This window comes from Anopheles arabiensis, chromosome 3, assembly GCF_016920715.1.
Source record: "Anopheles arabiensis isolate DONGOLA chromosome 3, AaraD3, whole genome shotgun sequence".
In the NCBI taxonomy this organism is placed as follows: Eukaryota; Metazoa; Arthropoda; class Insecta; order Diptera; family Culicidae; genus Anopheles; species Anopheles arabiensis.
Genome location: NC_053518.1, coordinates 80,285,165 through 80,305,852, shown reverse-complemented (window position 1 = coordinate 80,305,852; position 20,688 = coordinate 80,285,165). Strand labels below are relative to the sequence as shown.

Sequence of the window (20,688 nt, the reverse complement as noted above, 5' to 3'; positions counted from 1 at the left end):
ATTTATGCCAACAAATACATTCCCAAATAATCATTTTTAGACTCGTCGCAAATTCCTTAACAAAAATCTCGTTACTGAAAAACCTTCACGCGATAAACAATCACTAACACAATGACAAAACAATTATCAAACTCCTTCCTTCACCCGTGTTTCTAGTGGTTCGGCCAAACTCTCACTTTTAATGCGATAATGCGAGAATGTGAGCATCACCCAGGGCTATAATTTCCTCATTCCCAGCTAGCAAACTCATTTCCTCGCAACCGGTCCCACCGGAGCCGGTACACACATCGCCCCTGTTTATGATTATGCACCGAACGCATTTGGGACACAGAGCACACAATTGATGCAATTACTGAACCGAACATATTCATTCCATCTCGTGAAGCTCTTGTTGTTGCTCCATGTACCAAGACTTTCGTCCCAGCCACCTTCTCCCCGGGGAAGCTTTAGACACTGCACTACCGAAGGCAAAACCCCTTTTATCGGGGGAGTTACGAGATATTGGGGACCGGACCTGTACTTAGCACCTCCCGGTACCACACAACAACTCCACCAGGCCCACAATGAAAAACACACGAACGAGTTCCGGCACACGCAAACGATTGCGTGTTGCAAAAACTGCATGCCGGGCCTTTTCCTGCTCGCCTCGGAATATTGTCGCGTCATTCCGGTGTCCAGAGGGGAGGGAGCGTGAGGGCGACCTTTTGTGTAAAGCGAACGGTTATGAAACACCGGCGACGCTCGCTCTCTGTGCACTGTACGGGACGACAGTGGACATTCGGTCCAAGTCCGGTATGAGATTGTGCTGCCACTACATTTACCGACACACAGCTGGGGTGAGTGAAGATGAGAAATTCCAGCAACATGGAAACCTTTTCGCCCTTCTCGCTATTTCGCCACGAGATTAGTTTGGCCCAATGTGCACGTTTATTTGCATAGCAAACCCCGCCGAGAGCAGCAATAACGATTCCAAAAATGATCCACAGATCAATAAACCGACACGGGGAAACCGCCGAGACCCACGTGTGTTCGCCGTTATGGGAAGCTTCACACTCCAAACATCCCGAGGTTTCTCCCGGTCATTGAGCTAATCGGTCATAAATTATGGGAAGTAAACGACACCTCACAACCCACAATATCCCAGCTGTGTCATAAAACCCTGAAATGTCTCTATGTTCCGATGTTCCAGATGATATTGGTCCGTGGCGGCGTGGTGTGGATTTTTTTTTGGTTTTGTATATCTCTCACTCTCACTATCTGCATATCAAACGCTTCGGTATATCTTCACCACTCCGTCTCAGCCAACCGAAAACCGGTTCCAGCTGAAAGTGAGAATTGAAAGTGAAAACTGCGCGCATAATGATTGCACGCGGGCTTCAAACCCTGCCCCGGACAGGCACCAGCTACGACCAACCACCTCCTCTCTCGCCAACCGTATGGACATGGTTTTGGAGAGGGCCCTCTCCTGCTATCGAGCGCAAAATACGGTCAAGTTTGCCGTCGTCCGGTTCCGAAACGAAACACGTAAAATTAAGCCATTGCGTGGAAGTGGGGGGGGAGAGAAGGTCGGGTACACTTACGGCTAATCCGAGGCCACCGACAAAAGGGATTTTGTTGGGTGAAGGAATTGGAACGTTACCGTGGTGAGTTAAGTGTGGGGTGTCCCAAAACGGGCAAAATGCATATTCAGCCTAGGTTTGTTTTGCATTGCAAAGCTTAATGGCGCAGTGTTGACTTTGGGATTTGTTATTCAAAATTGTGCGAGAAACCATTTCAACAAGAAACTTGTTTGAAAAATTGTGACACTATTTTGATTACCATTTGAAAGCTGAGCTATTTTTAGTACCGCCGCAGCAGCTCTATTGGTAAACATGAAGTGAAAATTTGAAATATTTATTGGAAACTGGACACCGAAGCTACCGAAAACTCCGACCCAACGACGACTCCACCTCTTCATTCTGTATTTTTAGATTGCCTCACGCAGAAAACGAAAGCAATTATCTGATTAATCCACGGTGCGCTTCAATGCCGTTCCTTAGCCTCTAATTAAACGTTGCTTCATTTAGTTACAGTCACCACCTCCTCTAGCACAGGCACAGCTCAAAAAGGATTCATTACACCATCATCCCCCAAGAGTTTGTCCGTGTCCAGAGGCTGGCTTCTCGTGAGGCTTAGTGTTTTTAAAAGGCTTTTACTTTTCGTAAATGCCGCTAGGCACAATCTTCGTCCGAACCACGCGCGGCGAAACGGGCAGTGAAATGAAATTAATAAATTTTCAATTTTCATTTTCCCCAAACCTTCTCGCTGCTTGTTGCCTGTATTGCTTTTAAGGCATACGATGAGATATACATCATCAACCGAATCTTTCACAGCCAGTCGGTATACCTATCCCCTTCCGTCACGTCGGTGGATAATGATCTTCACTTTCATTAGAGCGTTGTGCGAGCAATCTGTGCCAAGGCATCGTGCCAGAGCCAAAGTCTTTACATCATCGCACCGAGCTTGATGATCTGGCCGAGAAGCGCGAAAGACAATGCACCCTGATTAAGCTTCTGGTGGACGGGAAGGGGAGGAAAATAGAATCTGACCCTTGATAAGGCGCACACAAGAGATGAAAGTGGTAGTGGCGAGCTGTCATGCAGTAGAAGGGAGATGGAACCCAGTCCGCGCTTAGATTTAAGTGCTGAATTCCAACCAAGATACTGAACCTCAATCCAGCAGTTCAATGGTGCGGCCTCAATAACACGGAAGAGATCTTGTTGCGATATTGCGTTCAAACCTATGCAGATTCCGTTTGGCAGCTAGCAGAGCAAATGGTTTCAGCTCTTCCGCAAGTCACCGCAAAAACCTTGAAATGCCTTCAATTTCTGCCCAAGGTCTGGTCCAAAACCACAACCGGGCGATCGGTTCCATTTACAACAAGAAATATAAACATGGAATCGCGTTTAGAATTCAGATTCAGGTTATATTTACATCAAGGAAGTAATCAGGAGTTCCTGGGCAGCGTTCCCCAGCGAACATCTTGCGTACTACGCAAGCCACTCCCCGGTAGTCACTCGGCAAGTTCCAAACACAATCAACGAAATACAGCCCACAAATTAATGCTGTGCATGGTTATAAATCACGTGCAAAACTATTCCAAACATTCGGGGCTGGGCTGGCTTCTCACCGTTTGACGAATGATCGTGTTTCTTTTCCCCTATTTTCTTGATATTCTTCTGTAGATGATGATGCTGCACTGCACTCAACATGCCAACCGTTTGATGAAGATGATCGTCGCGTTTTTCTTCTGGGCGAGCCGCACTAAAATGTGACTAATTAGATACAGTAATTGTGTTCGCTCGAAGCCGTTTTTAAAGAAGCTCTCTTCTGTTTGGAATCTTCCGCCTCTCGCATGGCTACCCAGACGACACACCGAGAATCCGTTGTAGCCGTTGAATGTCTAAGGCAAAGAAGAATAAAATAGAAGCCTATAGCTTAAGTCTCACCAATTATGCATGCATATCTTCCCACGGCGTTATCCACTACCCCACGTGTTAGCCGCCGCTCGCCCAACAATGAGGCAAGCAAATTGAAGAGCAATTCTGCACGGCAGAAACTGCTGTTAGTCCAAATTTTTAATGCCCAACAACTTTTTGTCTTTACCGGGGCGGAAGACAATTTTATGATTGTCTCCTGCTTGCCGGGCTTTATGCAAATGCGCCCGGGGAATTGACATTTGCTGGAGAGAATTAAACGGCCCGTTGTGGCTGAAGCTGCCGGCAGGTAACTTCGGATCGCATCAGAGGCTGAATAATGTGTTCTCGTCGTGCCGTGTGGTTCGCCTGAACGGGAAGGAAAGCTTACCTGGCCTGGGCTTTGGCATCTCACGCAGAAGGACGGTTTAATGTCAAACGCCCGGTAATAAGTAGGCCTCGGACCGAAAATGTCTTCTTTTATGTTTGCGATTTGTTTAATGATCATCGGGATTTATTCGTTACGGTAAACAGTGCTTTGCCATTTTGATAACGGATTCTCATTAGTCGTTTAGCCTTCCAAAACCCTTGCCCATTAGACACATACATACACACAAACACACATATCGATCATCATTCCATCAAATGTTGTGTTATTTGAATGTCACGTCTCCCAACACCTAATTAGCTTCAGCTGCATCAGGATGTATGTTATTAATGATCCCAAATGACCGACCGGCCTAACGGCGGCTGCAGCATCAAACAAACACGCTCTCAATCGGCCTCTGTTCTTCCATCCAGCTCCAGGAGCGGTAAACCACACAGCCATCAAACATTCCGCTGCCCCGAGTCCCCGGTGGGCTAAACTTCATTTGTAATTATCAATTTACACATGTTGTTGTCGGATGTTGTGTCTAGGGATGTGGTGCTCGGTGTGTGCGGAGCGGTCGGGTAAAATGCAGGGTACACCGATAAGCCGATACAAGGGCTACCCACCACAATGCTACCTGCCCTTTTTGTTAATGGCACACACAGGAATAGACACGCGCGCGCTCGCTCCCAACATCATCCGCAGGCCATCCGTCTGAATCATCACGCTCCCGCCAGGACAGCAGCCTGGACAGAAATAACAAATTACTGTCCCACGTTCCCATAATGGACCACTGTTCTCCCTGTTGTTTTGTACCTTATTTTTATCAATCAGTTTGTGCGTTAGTATACGTCTAAATACGTCACAATGGTAGAAAAACAACTCTGCAAACAAGCATTTAAAAATTGATGTCAACTTGACAACTTCTGGAAGCGTTCTCGATGCAATAAAACCGTCCAAATAATCCAAACAAACAAAGCACCACACTGTTCCCTCGCGCTTGGTGGCAAAACAGGCTAGAATATTCATTCAGCAGCTTCTAAAACACACACGCTAAGTGGTGGTGTTCATATCAAAAGCCACAAAGGTTTCTTTATGCCCGATTAGCGCAAACCACTTGCTGAGAAATTATCGCTTTCTGGTGGGCGTGAGTGTGGTGTTCAGGACGTCAGTAGGACTTGACGTTTTCCTCCATCTTGAAGCTAGCAATTGTAGATACCGAGGAGTTCTACAGAAGGTGTCGGGTGACGTCCAACTACTTCTTGATACTGTCCAACTTTGTTGGAAGCTAAAGCGAGTGTTCAAATAGAAGATATCTGCAAATTGTTAAGCTTATGTCACGGTCACGGGTTAGCTGTAGTTTGCATTTGCCATTTTCTCCCGATTATCTTTCACACTTCCTTTATCCATTGGTTAATATCAAGGCTGAATAGACTGAATAGTCGCACACCTTGGCATAGGCATACGATCGATTGATTTGATCGATTTTCACCTTGATCCGGTACAATCAATCAAGCGAAACGAGGACGTATAGCTGAGCTTGCAATCCCTGAGAGAACTGAGATATATAATAATCTATCATTTTCTTGTAAAATTTATTAGCAATCATCGCAATCCAACAAGATGATAATGGATCACTGAGAGTTCATACAGAAAAAAACCATCTCCCTTCACCTTGAAATCGGATGACCTCAAAGGTAGAACCCCCACAGTACCTAATGGGGATTCCGCTTTCAGTAACCCATGATCGTTGACCGATCTGTGCACCGAACCGAACTATCCATGTATCGTGACATGGGCCATTCCACCAGCAGTAGCGTACCGCTCACAAACCACCATCTTACCACCGAAACGATCATCCGGTTCGGCCGGAAATTCTTCACAAATCGCCAGCACTAGCTACTAGCAAAGAGGTGCAAAGTTTCATAACAAATGACTCAGCCTGCAATGCCCGGTTCGATCCGGTTCAGGCAAGGAATGGTTGGGACGGGACTGGAGCAGATCGAAGGAACGAATAAAACCGAAGCATCTGCGGGAATTTCGAACCCAAGGGATCGGTTGCTGAACAGAGGTATTATAGCAGCAACCGGTACCTATAATTATCTCGCAATGCTCGAATCCGGGAAGAGAGCCAACCACCATCCGAAGTCTTCCATTTCTCTTCCGTTTCAAGGCTCTTCGGATGCATCATGTACCGGCATAATGATAACGTCACGACCACCACTGATATGCTGACGCATGCCGGGTACGAAGTGTGCGAGCCCCGAGTGGAGTCGAATCAATTTGGCTGTGTATAAAATAGGTTAACAGCTTCAATTTTCTAGCCACCTAATCGGGTAATCGTACCGCAACACTCTTGATGGTACCGGGGAGGCATACCGATAGGATGGATTGAAAGATCTTGTACACCGCTATTTAGAAAGCGATACGGCGACTGTTATGCAAAATATGAGCTGAAATGCAGAAGGAGATGCTGTCGCATCTATTTCATTGCGCTGGAGATGACCAAGGAACCAGTGTCCGGGAAGAAGGGGGAATAGCTGAACGGTGTTCGGGAGTGGTGCAGCATTTGTTCCAATTACTGCGCATTATCCAGTGGAAAAGGATTATCGGTGCGATAATGCGCTCCAGACCGTAACAATCAGTCATAAAGCCGGGCAGCGTGGAAAAATTAAACATGCAAATGAGAGGTTTCAAAGTTACGAAAAAAATTGGGCCTACGGTGTGAGCGGGAGATGTTGCCTTAACGCTTCGGTAGATTGGTGATGGCAGTGCCACAGATTGAAAAGAGGAAAATTATGATGATTAATTTACTTGAAACAGCTACATTTGGTATTTCTAGGGAAAGATAATAGAAGTTTTGAATACAATTTGTAAGAAGATATCATCTGTGAAAGCTTCTGCTGCAGTCCAGCAAGCAAAGACTATTTTATTCATTTTCATTTCTAGAAGTTCAATTTGATTGAATTAGATCAAGAGAGCAAAACGTGACTGAAGTCTCAACATGCTGGATGCTCCAATAGTGTAGACTTAGAACATGGTTGCAGTTGGCACTAACATATTGGAGGAATCATCCGATATAGAGGAATAACTCTAATGCACTGTCCAGTTGCTCCTAAAGGAACCTGTCACAAATTTTTCGGCTCACTATATCGCTCCACTCAGACACCAACATCAAATTCTTCAGACATATGTGATGATCTAAACGCGTCAAAGCAGCGCACGCGCTCGCATGGCAAAGCAAAGCGTGACGCGCACTGTGGTGCGATCACGATTTAGTAGGAAGCTAAATTGATGTGCGCGAATTGAAATGCGTGAATTTGGAACCATTTGGCAGCCTAAGGGTGGCCACAGAATTATCCTCTCTTCCTTCGCCAACAGCTAGGCCACTTTTCTCCCTGGCCAACGGCAGATGCTAACACGATTAAATCTTTGTGGTGAGGTCCACAAAGTCTCCGGCAGTGGAACTGCTCCACTGTGGCACGGTGAAGTTTTGCACGTGATGAGCAGCAGAAAAAAGGGAATAAAAACAATACCAGCACCACACACACACACCCAACTCATTTCTGCACCTTGTTTCCTCTCTGCACGGCCAGGCTCTCACTTTCCCTTCCAGCGAGGAGCTCGGGGAAGCGTGTATAGAGAAAGCGTCCGGTTTTGGATTGTATTTTTTTCTTCTTTTTATTCGATACAAGAAGCCAACCCGGACGCCTTCTTTCACTTTCAAACACGTAAAATTCTCGCTTTCGTGCGAGATTTAATCGATGCTCACCGGCCACCCCAGGTCGGGGACACCTTCCAGTGTGTATTTTCCGGTCCCCTGTGCACCGCGACAGGTGGTGGGTCCGCGTCCCGTTGGCTTCCCGGCGTAGGGATCTTGACTTTGGGTTCAGCTATCTGCGTATGTGTGTGTGTATCTGCGTCTTTTTTGTACCTTTCGTTAGTTTGTTTGTATGCCACAGCCCGCTCGAGGGCTCGACTGACCTCATAATCGAATAGTAGGGAGCGGGCGTTCGCCGTTCATCGCTCACGCTGTGAGCAAAGGGAGCGAGAGTTCCCCAGCCACACGTCAGGGTGATTGACTAGCCTGGGCATTGGATGTGGGGGTACAGGGAACAGGCCGGCGGTGAGACTTTGCAGCCTGGGAAGGAAGTGAAAACGTTCAAGACCAGCGGACCGAGAAACCACGCCGAGAGCCTACCACGGTCAAGTGCAGCGTGCGCTGTATACGTGGCCCACGGGCAGGGGATTCGCGCGCGAGCCCTTCCAGCTGGGAACATCGGGAGAGGTGGTTTTGCCCTCCGATGCGAGGCTTTTGATGTGTTTCGTTTGTAAATCACTTTTCTTTTGAGCCTTTCGCATACGTTTGGCAGTTTCCAATGGGAATGGGTTCTAGCGGACATTAAAAAAAGGGCTGCACTTAAATTCTATGTGGCTGCGGACTCCCCCACATGAATGAGAAAAACACAATAAAGAGAAGGGTTAATGATTAAATAATTATGGTAGAATGCGTTCACTAATAGTAGCGATATTAGCGAATAGCAGCTTAACAGCAATGTAATTTAAAGAAGTATTAATGAATAATGTAACAAAAAAACAAGAGGAACAATTTAAATGGAATTAAAACATTAATGAAAAATGTCAAAAGGTGCGAAAATATGTTGAAAAAAGAAAAAAAGAAATTAAAATGGTTCATAAATAAATAAACTGTAGTTAAAAAATAGTATAACTCATTAATAGTACATCAAACTTGCCGTACACAAACAATAAGACATCAAAATAAGAGAAATTTCTACTCATAATCAAGATGCATCGCGTCATCTTCGTCCTATTAAAAACAACACGGCGCAACTTTGAAATGGGATTTTATCGCTTCACATCGAACCGAAATAATTTGCCCGGCGCTACGCAAAACGGCCTCCCAACTACGCCTCATGAATTAAATATTGCAACAAAATAAACAGATTGACGTCTCCGTACACTCGAATTTTCCTTCCACCTTAGGCAGCCTGGACGGCGTTTTATTAGTTTCGCTGTTAACACGCACGTACCGCGTACCGTGGTGCTGTGGTTCTTGTAATTAATTCCACACATCCCACACGCTGCTGGTCCCACGGTTTGGCCCATGAACTGCACCAGCACGGGAACATGACCTCTAGGTTTGAGGAAAGCAAAACAACAACAACCAATGCCCTAAAACGCAGCACAGCATCATTACCCGTCCGTTCTCTCAAGCAGCACCATTAAACTTTTCTGACCAACGAACCAAACAAAATGCCTCAACCGCTTTCCACAGACTTTTTTTCTTCTCGTATCCTTTCGCTTTCGTCCTACTGGCGCTGGCCTGGTGCGGGGTCTGAAATGGACATTTTATCACTTTCGCACGACCGCAAACCGATGTGGGGAGGGTCTGTTTACAACATTCTGGCACCGGGCGGGATAGATTCGCGGGCGGGTGGGCGCTGCCGTCACCCACCAGCATCACGCAAAGGAAACATTCTTCGCGGATCATAAAATTTAACCTTTCGCCAAATGGGGTGATGCGACCGGACAAAAACACGCACGCACGCAAGAGTTGAGATTGCCGGTAAGGGAGATTAGTTTGAATGCGTCGGTTTCAGAGCGAAAACAAAAACATCTTTAAGTAAATAAATAAATGGCAAATTTCAAGAGTAACTAAATATCAGTATTGGGAAAGGAAGATGAAAGCAATGATTGAAATTATTAAACAAAAAGAACATAAGAGACAGATACGATGTGTACGTTACACTGAGGAATTATGTGTATGTTAGGCAGAGAAGAAAACAATTCAAATAAGAATATTTAAAATAATCTTCGAATAGCATTTTTAAAACATGGTGTTAAAAAAGAAGCTCTTAATAAGTTTATTTCCCTAATAAGTAATCTACTGAACTCAAAATAATAAAGATAAACCTAAAACAATGTTCATTAATGGAGCCCTTTCCGTTTTAAGCTCGTAGGCGGAAATCTCAGCCTGTCAGCTGTTTGCATTGTATAGCAGTTTTCGAGCAGTGCATCTATAGCATCTAAGTAAGTATAATATACAGGTGAGCTTATCCCAAGGTGTATAAATTTAGAAGGCTGATTTTTATCGCTTCTGTTTCTGAATGCAGATTTTAAGAATTGTTTTGTGAATTCTTCCAGCCTCCAGAAAGCTCGTTGGAGCCAAAGTTTTCACTCGTTCTGTCAAAAAGTGACGTTCAAAATTAGTTATGAAAAATTGCTATCAGACCACCACCTGGACTACATACACTTTGATTCCAGATTCCATCACCAGATCTCTTTAATGCACTTTGGGACAAATATAAACACCACCTTGTTTTGCCATTTTTTCGAGCAGTTACTCGAATCTAATTCTAGCTTTGAGGCTGGAATAATCCTGACTGAAAATCACAGGCTAGTTTTGTGTGTGGTTTTGTATGGAGTGTTTACATGATTTCAGCCTCCAACTGTCAAACTCCATACAAAAAGCTTATTAGAATCGTGAAGGGTCCCAATATCAGAAGAAACACCTAGCAAAAATGTAAGCCAATGTGGAGTGAAAAAATGAATCATTTTACGTGAAAATAGTAAAAATGGCTGTTAAAAATGTTAAAATTGAATTTAACATGAATAACTTAAACATTTATTTAAATAATGAATGGTGTGTTGTATGCTATCGGCGAACAAGAGAATCATTTCGGTTGTATTTCTTGTAAAGGATTTAAAACGTCCAATGGTATGTAAAATTGAACCCTAACGACATACATAATTTAACACATTTCAACAAAATAATGAAGTCTTCAATTATCAATGTTCAGAAACAAAATATGAACACGTTTGATATAGCAAACGTACATAATATCTGCTTGTAACGGCCAAATCAGAGTCTGTAAATTGTAAGGATCGATAAAACTACACATATGTAACATTTCTTCATATGAGGAGGAGGTCTAAGTCTACAAAATTGATCCATTACTGTGTTAAACGATTATGATGATGGTGTAAAAATAGGCAAACGTACGAATGTGATAACATTCCCTTTCTTTTAACGGAATAAATAAAAAAAAAACAAGAGATGCATGTTTAATGTTTTGTGTGAGACATTCTTTCAGGAGTAAAAAAAACAAGAAAGAAAATTGCTGTTGAGCTTAAGTTACCAAAACCAAATTGAATTTATCTTTAGTTGAAAAATCTTTACCGTTCTCGCGGAAAGCGTTTTAAGCGTAGAGCCCATTCCCTCCCTTTCCCCTCGAATCACAAAGCTTCCAAACTTCTTAAAGCAAATGTTTGCACAAACTTCGAAAACACTTCACATTGTGTGTGTTTTTTTTCCTCAATTCAGCAAAAAAAGCACCTCCCAGCACAGTGTTAAGGATGACCTGGCTCGCTGTGCTTAAGCTTATTATCCTCCTTAGCATCCATTCCCATTCCCATTCCCTTGGCCGCTCGCTTAAAGAACCAAAAACCGCCAGGGCCTCGTTGCCCATTCTTAAGTGTACGCAAAACAGGGGAAAAGATTTGCTGTAAACATTTCCCCGGAACATTCGTGTAAACAAATGATTCTTCGCGTCCCTCCGGGTGGTAGAATGTGGCCGAACTGATAAGGGGAAGATAAAATGGAAGTGGAAAAAACACACACACACATAGTCGCTTGTCGCAAATTCTTTAAGACGACTTTCTATAGACTGTGGGATGAAAGATTTAGGACGTTTTGCAAGCCACAGTTTGGCCTTGGGTTTTGTTGTTGTTTGCAAAAGGATCGACCAAGCCAACAAAAAAATCATTAATTATCTTCATTATTTTTCCTTTTGCGAAAATCTTTTCCCGCTTTGCCCATAGAAAATAAATTTGCAAAAATTAATACTCAAACAAAGAAAACAAAAAAATAGTTTAACAAATAGAACAAGCAACACCCCGTCGCCCGTCGAGCCTTTCATCGTCGTAAAACCGTCCTTTAAAAAGCCCTTTCCAGAAGGATCGTCTTATGAGCGAGTGAGTGCGAGAGACCGAGGAAAGGTGCAAAGAGATACTTTCTTCCAAGAAATAAATCGCTTTTCCCTCTTCGCACCGAAAAGACAATTTTCTATATTAATGTCTTACCTTTCGCTCAGCTTTTTTGTTTTTGTTTTTGGTTTTCGTTGGTGTGTGTGTGTTTGTGTCTTAATATTTGTCTGCCTGCTTTCTGCTTTCCAGCTCCAGTTGTTCACAAGCGGTGCCTGCTGCTCTCATTTATTCCACTCTGCTGCAGCGGCGTGTGTTGTAGTTGTTTTATTTGTTTTTTTTTTTTTTGCGCCCTTCCTTCGGTTTTGTTTTAAATATTTCGTGTGTGCTGCTCGCTTTTTGGGCGCTTGTTTTAGTTTTCGTTTTCTCGTAGTCTCTCTACCTGCCGGTTTTTTGTTTCTTTTTGCTTGGTTTTAGCTTTCTGGTGACCACGATCGATTGGAGACAATCTTTCGGCTTCGGCCGTTCGCGCTTTATCCCCCCACTCAGTGTGTTTTGCTTTTTCTTCTGCGTTTTATTGCATCGATTTCATTCCCGTTCTTTTAAGTGCTTTTCACCATTCGAACCATTCGGTGCCTGTCGTGCACGATATGGGATTTTCGCAAGGGTTCGCAAATATGTTGGTTTCCTATCTTTTTTTCTTCTTGTTCTCCTTTTCCTCTCTTACGTCTCCCATACGTCTCACCTCGGTACCACTTGTTGCCGGATTGATGGATTGATTCGCAGCTGGAAGACGGAGACGGTTTCGATCACTTCGTTTAAATCATTTGCAAAACTGGCTCCCTATTGCAACGGCAAGCAAGGGACTAATATTTGCCAAACCAAAATCAACACCTCGGTTTATGGAGCGCGATCACTCACACACACACACAGACACACACACAACACCACACAAGGAAACTAAACCTGCGGGTGACGGCGATCGGTCGTCTTGAAGGGACGCGCAATGATTCCACAATTCCACACAAAAAAAAAAACCGCGCGCTGCTCAGTTTCTTAGTGGTTCAGCACCTGAAGTAGGTCACACATGATGCGCACACCAACACAAATCCGTACACATGCACACACACACTCACAAACGATGTGATGTTTTGCGAATTAAATGCCACTTTTGTATTCAGGTGATGTTGAATTAAAATTTTCCACACTTTCACAATGGGACACGGGTAAACAACACTGAATTTTCACAGGACACTCAGCTGTTTCACGCTTCTTTTTCTAACCTAAAGAAAGAGAGGGTTGCAAAAAAGACATTAATCTTGGTGATAACAATTAGTACACTTTGTTTTGCCCAAAATCTCTTTCAACACCTCGCAGCAATTACAAATCTGGACAGAAACTAGTCAAAAAAAGGTATTAGAGCGTTTACCACCACCACTATTATGCACTGCAGTGCAGCCAGCACTACCGAGACAGATCGCTCTCGTGTCTGGTAGTGGTGTTTGTCTGTGTGTAGTGGAGAGATGTGCACTAACCTTTGCCTTACGCTGATAAGCCGGCAAAAGGGAATAGCGTAGACTCTACCACTCTACATGTAAACTCACTAAGAGGAAGAAGAAGACGATCGTCTTGTAGCCTCCTTTTTCTTATGCAAAAACGAAAAAAAAAACAATACAATCACTTATTAAAATTGTGCAGGACACAACACAGCGGCCAAAACCCCACAAACACAGACAGAAAAAAACCCGGCAGTCGACAAAATGGATGGCCAGTGGATGTTTTCGGTCGTACTGTTGCTCTGGCTAACACTCTGACCACAATGACCATTGAAAACACTCGTGCAACTATCTGGGCACTATTTCAAAACACAGAATTACGCTGCACACATCCACACACACACACACAAACAAAACCATAGGCACGTACGCAACCTGCTACTGTGTGTGCGCTCTGTGCGTATTGTTTCTGTTTGGGTTTTCAGCGTTTTCGCTACAGTTGCTCAGGCGGCGGCCGCCCTGTTGTTTTCCTTTGCGTTTTTTGCACGGCGATGCACAACACCGTCCGGCTACGTACGTGTGTTACAAACCGCGCGCTGGCCGCGACGACAACGACGACGAGAGAAAAGCAAACGGGCGTTCACGTTCCGCCGGCAGTTCGAATCCAACTTAACGAACGAGAAAAGCGTCCACCGCCGACAAGTTGCTGCTCTCTGGGCCGCTCGCCCGGTGAAGGGTGCTGTACACGGTGGCAATGCGGAGTGGATACGATTGCACTCTCTTTCTCCGATGAATGTATATTTCTGCTTTTAAATACTGTTTTGTGGATGGAAGTGTTATTTTTAGTGATTTTTTTGGTTTGAAAACCTTTCTGAAATTAATATTTTAACATTTCTTACTTATTTAATGAAATTTACTGCATTGTGGCACTCGAATATGAAAACTCGCTACGAACAAAACCACAATAAAATGTTGCAGCATTTGCTTTCGTGTACAGGGTACTTCATTGCATTCGTGTTGGCTGAGCTGGAGGGGAACGATGAGAGAGAGAATCGTTTCAATGGAGTACAGGCAGTTCCCGACGTACGCTTGAAATGCAGTTAGTTGGTATAAGCGCTATTGTGAAAAGGAAGTGCATCGTTTTATGTTTTTAACAGGTAATTTTAAAATAAAATAAAATTGAGAATATTTTTGAAAAATTATTAAAAAAATTTGAATAAAAATTATCCTTCAATTTTTGTTTTAATAAATCTTAAAATCTGTACACATCAAAACACAAATTCAAACAAATAAAGATGGTATTAAATATCAATGCTCGTAATAGATAAAATTAAAACCTATAAACATCTCCAAATCAACCACTTTCCCAAATTCGACCGAAGCGCTTGCCAACAATAATGAAAAATAATGGTTTGGATGTTTTTAAAACATTTAGCAGGACACTCATGAAAATTGTTTCTCTTCGGTATTCCGATGAAAAAGTGGCTTAATAATTAGAAAAAAATGTCTGAATATTACTTCTTAAAACTACATATAAAAAGTATAAATACCTTTTCCGAGGTTTTCGCTTTTTTTCTTAAATGTAAAAAGTATAAAAACCTTTAAATGCCTTATTAACAAACTAACGAACATTAAGCTTAATTTTAAATTGATTTTTTTAAATTTAAAAATGTATGTTAATTAACATTTAGACGATTAATAAGAGTTTTTAAGCTGTTTTACTAATTAATATAAGCACATAAAAACTTCAAGTCACTCATTGGCTGTGACACTAGCATACGTATTGTTTATTCATTTCTTTTTTATAATTTTTAAATACTTTGAAGTAACCATTCATAAAATTCTAATAATTTTAAATCAAGTTCACAAGCATTATTATTTCATACATTTCATTGCAAAAACTGTGTCTCAAAAATAATGTACTTTGACCAGCAAAACATATTGTGCAATGATCCATATGAACCCATAATTTGATTGACAACAAGGGTTTTTCTACGTTTTATGTAAAAATAAATTTTATTTTTTATTAAATATTCGCTTTCAATAATGTATTTCAAAAACTGATATTGTTTTTTCATCTCTTTGAAACTAGTTAAAGGTATCATCCCGCCAACATTTGTAGAAAAAGTGAATTAAAACATGAACTATCATCAGTAATCTTGAAAGAAAAAATATTTGAAGGCTCATTACCATCTAGATATTTTTTTTTATTTTCGAGGTGTTTCGAGTGATTGCTCATTTTAAGCATCAGTTTAACCGCCAACATTAAATCATCGCTTCGTACAGATAATCAGTTCAAGTTCTCCTTGCATTGCTCAATCGCCGGCACTAGACATGCACTAGTAACACTTCACCAGATCGTTCTGGTGGGTCAAAAATCATCTCCAGATCGAAATCTACCTTCCACTGAACCGACCAAACCACATCCTACTACCACCGGTGCACCCGTCAATTCGTGCGATTGTACTCGACGAAACAAGGCAAATCTTCCACCATCCACCATTGCGAACCGCCGAAGATGATCTGACCCCATTTCGGGTTAATTGAAAAATATTTGCCACCAGCCAACCTACCGCCAACACCACCGTGAGGGCGTAAAGAAAACGTTAAGGCCAATACCGGTAAGATCGCTACTGTTTGATTGCCCGATTCCACTTGCAGCGTGGTTCTAATGGTAAATAATGCACACACAAAAAAGGCGAAAACTCTAACACCCCTGCCCGCTGCTAACCGATGCGGAAACGATTGCTTAGAAAAAGGGTGCTGGTGCCGCTGCCGCGAGCCTTTAAAGGTCCCGCCAAAAGCGACGCAAAAACGCATTGCACACAAATACATCATACATCATTATGATTGAAACCCACCCCGCCCAACACGCGGCTGTCGGGCGGTTGGAATGTTTTCAATAATTTAATTAATCGTTGATCCCTACGAGCGATAGATATTGCGTGTCTCGCCCCGTTCGGTGGACCGGCGTCAATGTCGAAGATGAGAGTAGCGTTGAGTGAATTTGCTGTCACCATGCAACTCGCACGGACTACAGCGACAGTAACTGTGTGAGCAGCAGCCACCGCAGCAATGAGAAATTGTAACGCCCTGAGATCATTGATGTCTTCTAAAATGGGATAAACAACACGCACGCAGGGTTTGTTTATTTACACTGGGGGAGTGTGTCCGACTCGCTGTGAAGTGATGATTAATCCCGAAAATGCGCTGTTCGCTAGAAATCCCTTTGCAGTTTGGTAGTAATTTTATGGCAGGGCAATAAACATCCTTCAAAAAGGGGTTGTGGTTTTGCGAACATTTATTCGTAGCACTAGTAGCAAAGACAAGCAGCAGTAAAATGTGATTTAATTTAGGTTTTTTTATATAGTGCTGAATTTGATCTATAATAGAAGAAAAGGGGTAAGGAGCTCATTTGAATCATTTGTAAGGTAAACCATTCTTTTTACAACAATTTTTTTAATAGCCATTCAGATATCAGCCGTTTTTAAGTCACTGGAATGTTATTACTTAGTTTTATTAGTATTATTGTTATTATTATGATTATTATTATTATTATTATTATTATTATTATTATTTTTATTAATAATATTATTATTATTATTAATATTATTATTATTATTATTATTATTATTATTATTATTATTATTATTATTATTATTATTATTATTATTATTTTTATTATTATTATTATTATTATTATTATTATTATTATTATTATTATTATTATTATTATTATTATTATTGTTGTTATTATTATTATTATTATTATTAGTATTATTATTATTTTTATTATTACTATTTTTATTATTATTATTATTCAGTAGTGACGGACCAATTTTATTTATTTGAAGAGGTTCTAATCAAAGTGATTTAAAAATAAAATAAAAAATATATATAGAATTCCACATTTCGTGACACAGGCTTAAGTTGTAAATTTATGTCGCTTTCCAAAATTATCCTAGATAAATGAACATTCCTGAGGTAGGCCGTGGCCGCAGCACCGAATAAGTTAATGTAATGCAAGGATTTAATAAAATAATATTGAAAACTTCAGAAATCCACTAAATAGTTACACACAAACATGTAACAAAATATAAAAGCGACATAAAACAATCCGAATTGGGAATAGGATTTACTATAGGAACAATCATATAATTTATTTAGAAAAGAATAAGTGTTTATAGGTGTGTTTTTCAGAGGCCTCTTATTCTATAAATTACTAAAACTAGAATAGTAAAAACAGCAAATATGCCCCTGCAAGTCAGCTGCAAACACACAAAAACCATGCTTTCACCGCACAGCGGACACATTCTCACTCAAAAGAAAGTGAATGCGACATGGCGTACACGCCAACGAACTACGCAGGCTCCCCGGGTACCGAAGGCTGCGCACAAACTAAAGAAGAAGAAAAAAAAAACTACAACCCACCCAACTCAAGTTCAAGATCAACCCGGTTTTGAGATCGTGGCTTAGTTCCTTCAAAACTTATCGCTCAACCACTTTTGCTCTTAAAGCTAACCCGTTTACCGCACCTTGCTGCACACTCGTCACGACATCCGAACACGACAATCCGTTGGTCGTTGGAAAAGCGAGGATCAGTACCGTGGAAAAAGCCCTTCCAGCTGCCAATAGCCTGTGACCTTGTTAGCCTACGCAGACCGGCGATCCGGCAGCACGCCGGTGGAGGAAAACGCCTTACAGGCTGTGGCTACGCGTCCACCAAAGCCGCCACCACGCACGTTCACTTTCTTCCGAGTCGAGGGGGAGCAGGAAAAATGAAACATCAAACCAGTTTTCCTCCGGTTGGCGAGCAAGTGAAACACAGCAGCAGCGGAACATACAAAAAGGGCCAAGCAAAAAGCAAAAAAAAAGGGCCACCGGCTTGGTTTCCTGACTGACTGACTGACTTTGCAGTGGCGACCTTTCTATTGAATGATGATGGGGGGAAGAGTAGGGGTATTCGTGTGAGTATGTGTGGCTGTATCTGTTGTGCATCGTGCAGTGCGCCCCCGCCCATATCCCTCGATCCCGCGCTTTCCCTTGGCAAGGTTGTCCCTTTTTGGAGAGGAAGCAAAGCCACGGGAAGAGCCCGCGATGGGATGGGGAAATCAAATAACGGAAGCCCTTGCTCCATCGGCTGGCCGTGTGAGAAAGCGCTACCGAAGGGAAATGCCGCCCGGACGGATGGATGCACCAGCTGGACAGTGAGTTTGTGTGTGGGCATGCATCGCTGCTTGGAGTTTGCGTGACACAAAGGCGGCAAACGAATGCGGCAGCACGTTTGTTTCTTTTTTTTGGCGGCATCCAAGACCTGCCGAGAGAGTGACAATGCACTTGTGAGGGCAGAACACGTTCTCGGTTCGGTGGAAATGGAAAGCGGCATGCATTTGGGTCCCTTCACTTCATGGGGCGGCATCCTTTCTCTTTGTTTTTGGGTGGTTAAATGACATTTAAAGATAGGTTCGTGTTGAATTATATAGAAATTTAGGGTTCGAAAGGTCGTTTTCACGAAAATTTACTTTTTATACTTTTTTAAGGTGATTTGAAATTCACTGTAACTGACATGACCAATAAATCTGAAGTTACAATAACAATGGGCATTTATTTCCATAAGTTCTCGTTAAAAAAACGTAGATTGAATAACTATTTACATATTTAGTTTAATTTTTATCCAGAAGAAACGACTTTGGTGATATCTTAAAAATATAAAAAAAGATGAAAATTTCACACTGAATAGTAAATAATGTAGAATAAACTCACTAAATTTATCATTTTTATTCATTCCCAAAAAATATATATTTTATCAAAAACGTTCAAACGAATCTGCTTTGAATATTTATTATTATTGTTATGAGATTATTTATTCGTTATTATTATTATTATTATTATTATTATTGTTAGCCTAAAAAGTCTGAAAAAATGATGTCTAGATTTTAACCATGTATCTGCGCTACATTACGAACATTTGGAACAAGTTTGCTTAACGACGCGAACCAAACAAAAGAGTGCGTTTGTGGAACAAATTAACGCCCCCTAACAAGCAGTCTCATAAGCGCACAGGCCACTGAGAAAGTAAGGAAAATTAATTTCATCCTGTCCGCAAACAAGCGGTCACAAGCGGACGGTGAGGGAAAATCCCCTTTTTTGCTCCGTTAGCAGACAACAACACACTGCCTAAATTCTTACCCTTGTCAAAACACTTTGCTCAGCAGACGGCAAAATCAACGCGCCCCAGTTTGACGCAACACGAAAAAGGACGACCGAGGCCTCGCAACTCAAATAAAATAATTACCAGCAACCCCTTTTCGCTGTCTCGCTCCCGTTGCATTCATGTACTGCTTTGCACTTGTCCGTGTGAGTGTACAGTAACGGTGCATGACGGTGCGGAACAGAGAATGGACAAAAGGACCATCCACCCGTCGCGACGTTGACCCTTTGGCGGATTGCAGGAAAAATCAACAAAAGTGAAAAATAACAACACCAACCAAAAGAGAGTCTCCGAAAGCTCTAAATTGAGGAAGTGCGCAACGAATGGGCCACTAACTGGCCAGTAACGGTTTATCCGTCGGGTGCTGAAAGGATAAGGTCCGTTTATTACGGAAATGTATGCGTGTTAAATAGGATAACTGTTTAATTCGATGCTTTTACATAACGGCACTTGTATGGTATATTTTTACTTACCTGTGCTCTTTTTCTTTCACTTTTTGTATTATGTTTGTTTAATAACTTTATGACAGTAGAAGCAGGATATGGCAAGAAAATAAAAATGAGATAGTACTTTCTTTGATTGCAGGTTAAAGTGATGCACTTAAAACTCTTTCAGGTCATAAAAAAGTAGCTGACAATATATTCTGGAGTGCGCTGTAAAAGGTAATATTTTTATGAAGCTTTACGCCGATCGAGCACATCGTAAAACATTAAAAGTTTTGAAATATGTAATCTATGCTCATACTTTTCATCGTTGGTTAACTGCTAGTGAATTAAATATTTGATACATTTTTACCACAAAACTCCTCATCCGTTGCACAAATCGTTTCATCATATAGTGAAGCGCCGTTTATCCGGGTACCTTTTATCCGGCTTTCCGTTTATTCGTGCTGTTGAGAAATGACAGTTCAATACAAAGGTGACATTGCGTTCTGAGGAGGGTATTAGAAAAAGCGGTTATAAGAGCACCTTGCCTTAACAAAAAACATTATAATTCATGGCATAATTCAAATATTCACAGTGGAAAAACATGAATTTAATAAAAACTAGGTTATTTTTATCAAAAAAATAAGAAAATTTTCCAAAACCTAATGAGGAATTGATGATGAAATATATCATTTGACTCATTATCCGTGTTATTTGCTTATCCGGGCGATGTCAAGTCCCGAGAAGCCCGGATAAACGGCGCTCCACTGTATTTCGATAGCAATGA

General features: G+C 41.9%; 1 protein-coding gene across 5 annotated transcripts in view; it reads right to left on the bottom strand.

Moving 5' to 3' along the window:
* LOC120903886 (mucin-5AC-like) overlaps positions 1–13,934 on the bottom strand; it is a 79,950-nt gene extending 66,016 nt beyond the window's left edge. The window contains exons 1-2 of one of the 5 annotated variants that reach the window (XM_040313547.1): positions 13,843–13,934; positions 11,929–13,052 (exon numbers count right to left, since the gene is read on the bottom strand). The gene's annotated coding sequence lies outside the window, so the exon portion shown is untranslated. Of the gene's footprint in view, positions 1–11,928; positions 13,053–13,300; positions 13,325–13,700; positions 13,725–13,842 lie in introns of those variants that run through there. The other 4 variants (XM_040313548.1, XM_040313550.1, XM_040313549.1 and 1 more) reach the window with 4 other exon arrangements.
* Positions 13,935–20,688: the final 6,754 nt, after the last annotated feature.